The following is a 3642-nucleotide window of genomic DNA, read 5'->3' on the forward strand; positions in this document are numbered from 1 at the left end:
GACATTATAGTGACTGGGACTTTTTGTTCCCTGAGTTGTTTTTGTATCTGCCTTGGCTGCATTTTCCCCTCAAAATCTGTGTCCTGAGTATAGATTTGGCTTTGGGAGAGCTGTCCATCTGGATCTATTTGACTGTAAAATGCTGTCTTGTATTTAAAGCTACGGTTGTCCATGATGAAGCGCAGACACGTGGCTGTGGTTTTCTGGTCCAGGAATGGCACAAGCCTCTGAGTCTTAGAAGAATACAGGAGGCATGGGGTCTGCAAAGTCATCTGGTGTTCTTTGACACTTGGTTTGTCCCTGGGCGCTGGCAAGGGAATCTGGGAGCAGCCTCAGGCTGCCAATCTCTTTACACAGAGCCTGGAAATTTTTAGAAATCTTACTTTGAAGATATCATTTAGCTAGCACATAATTTTTCTCATGGTTTATTGACACGCAAAAATGATGTTTACAAGACTCCAAGTTTGGACGAGTGTATATTGATGGTCTCCCATCTGGCATCATTGGGAAATAAGGTAATTCTCTCTCTAAAAAGGTAAAAAATAAAAAATAAATAATTCCATAAATAGAAAAATCACTTTCAAGGTAAATCTTCCTTTAATATAATACATACTTTTCCATCTTTTAAAAAAATTCCTTGCATTATTGAATACTATTTACCAGCCCTTTATATGCATTATTGCATTCAGCCCTTAACATCTCTGCAAAGTGGATATTATCATCATTTAGCCAGTAAGAAAACCCAAAGCTTGGAGAAATTATGTAACTTGGCTAAAATCACAGGTTGGGTGACTGCCAGGATGGAGCTTTGAATCCAATTTCATCCAACTCCAAAACCCACGTGATTGCTACCACACTGTGAAAATGCTCCTACTTTTCTCAAAGTTGGGATTCTAAGCATATTTTTAAACTTTACTGGATGGATTAGAGATGAAATTATAAAAATCAGTGATAATACAGGGCTGAAATACTAACTTAGGCGAGACCCTTGGTTGAGGTAACAAATTCAGTGGTGTTTGCTCAAGCCAAGAAAGAAGGAGTTATTAGATCAGGTGAATTGTAAGATGTGAGGAAAGCATGCACCCAACTCTCAAGAATGAGCTGAGACTTGAGACTTAAACTTATTAGACCTTCTCCAACCCTCGCCTCTGCTTTAGTCTGCGCCTCTGTTTCTGTTTCTCTCTTCTCAGACCGGTTTGAAGGTAGGCAGGCCAGGGTTGGTGCTGTGACTCTTCAATATTATCAGAAGCTAGATACCTCATAACTGCCTGCCTTGCCCCTCTTTTTGCTATTGTTCTCAGAAGGTAGCTGCCGTATCTCCAGACATCAGACTCTTATTCCAGGCTAGAATACAGGAAAGGTTGGGGGCAATAGAGAATTTTCCTTTTTATTCAGGGGAAGCCCCAGTGGACAAGTCACAGATTTCTCCCTACGTTCGAAAAGCTTATAATCCTTCAGGGAAGATAAACATAAACCATTAAAGATTCTTGATAAGAAGATGGCCAGAGTACTCAAGAGAGGGACTTCCCTGGTGGTCCAGAGGCTAAGACGCAATGCTTCCAATGTGGGGGCCCTGGGTTCAACCCCTGGTCAGGGAACTAGATCCCACATGCCACAACTAAAGGTTTACATGCTGTAACTAAAGATCCTGCATGCTGCAATGAAGATCAAAGAACTGGCACAGCCACATAAATAAACAAAATGAATATATAAAAAAAAGAGTAGCCAAAAGAAATAAGTGTCTATGTCTGAAAGACGGCCATAAGAATATTCATATAGCTTTATAATAGCACCAAACTGCAAACAACCAAAACATACATCAACTGAAGAAAAGACAGGTAAATTGTAGTATATTCATACAATGGGAGATTCCTTAGCAAAATTCCCTCTGCAATCCCTCGCCAAAGCCCCCAAACCATTACCACACGCAACAACATGGATCAGTCTCACAGATGTAAGTTTGGATGAAAGAAGCCGGATACATTCCGTTTACATGAAGTTCAGAAGAAACAATAGAGGGACTTTCCTGGTGGTCCAGTGGCTAAGACTCTCTGCACTCTCGATGCAGGGGCCCGGCTTAAATCCCTGATCAGGGAACTAGATCCCACATGCCTAAAGTAAGAGTTCACATGCTGCAAGTAAGGAGCCCGTGTGGTGCAACTAAGACATGGTGTAGCCAAATATTTTAAGAAAGGAGAAACAATAGAAGTCAGAATAGTGGTTGCCTGTGGAAGGGGGATTACTGATTGAGAGGAGTCATTCTAGGGGACTGGGAATGGTCTGCCCCTTGTTCTGAATGCAGGTGTACACGTATGTAAATTCACCAAGATGTACTCTTATTGTGCTCTCTTTTCTGCTTATATTAGATCTCAATTTTTAAAAAGGTATGTATGGCACCTAAAAGAGAACGTTCAATCTTTTCCAAAACAAACAAACAAGTAGTAAATAACTCAGGAAACTTGTCCTTGGACTTGTTGTTTTCACAGTCAGCTCATGATTGTGTAGCACAGAGGTTCTCAATCCTGGCTGTACACGAGCATCCCTTTCCTTCTATTTTAATTTTGTGAATTTTAATTTGGTTTTTGACATAGGCAATCTATTTACCTGGTTGCATATTCAACAGATTTGAAGAGATAGGCGGCAAAAAGTTGCCCTCTGACCCCAACCCTGCATCCACCAAAAACTTCTTCAGAGACAACCATTGTCGCTAGAATCTTATAAATCCTTCCAGGATATTTTATGCCTAGATAAGTGGAGACATGTGCACATTTTCATCTCCTGAACAAATGTTTCAGTTCAGTTCAATTCCTCAGTCATGTCTGACTCTTTGCGACCCCATGGACTGCAGCACACCAGGCTTCCCTGTCCATCACCAACTCCCAGAGCTTGCTCAAATTCATGTCCATTGAGTTGGTGATGCCATCCAACCATCTCATCCTCTGTCGTCCCCTTCTGCTCCTGCCTTCAATCTTTCCCAGCATCAGGGTCTTTTCCAATGAGTCAGCTCTTCACGTCAGGTAGCCAAAGTATTGGAGTTTCAGCTTCAGCATCAGTCCTTCCAGTGAATATTCAGGTCTAATTCCTTTAGGATTGACCGGTTTGATCTCCTTGCAGTCCAAGGGACTCTCAAGAGTCTTCCCCAACACCACAGCTCAAAAGCATCAATTCTTTGGCTCTCAGCTTTCTTTATAGTCCAACTCTCATACCCATACATGATTACTGGAAAAACCGTAGCCTTGACTAGACGGACCTTTGTTGGCAAAGCAATGTCTCTGCTTTTATATGCTGTCTAGGTTGGTCATAGCTTTCCTTCTAAGGAGCAAGTGTCTTTTAATTTCATGGCTGCAATCACCATCTGCAGTGATTTTGGAGCTCCCCAAAATAAAGTCTGTCATTATTTCTATTGTTTCCCCATCTATTTGCTGTGAAGTGATGGTACTGGATGCCATGATCTTTATTTTCTGAATGTTGAGTTTTAAGCCAACTTTTTCACTCTCCTCTTTCACCTTCATCAAGAGGCTCTTTAATTCTTAGCTTTCTGCCATAAGGGTGGTATCATCTGTGTATCTGAGGTTATTAATATTTCTCCTGGCAATCTTGATTCCAGCTTGTGCTTCATCCAGCCAGACATTTCAAATGAGG

Source organism: Cervus canadensis, chromosome 14 (assembly GCF_019320065.1).
Source record: "Cervus canadensis isolate Bull #8, Minnesota chromosome 14, ASM1932006v1, whole genome shotgun sequence".
NCBI classification, from domain to species: domain Eukaryota; kingdom Metazoa; phylum Chordata; class Mammalia; order Artiodactyla; family Cervidae; genus Cervus; species Cervus canadensis.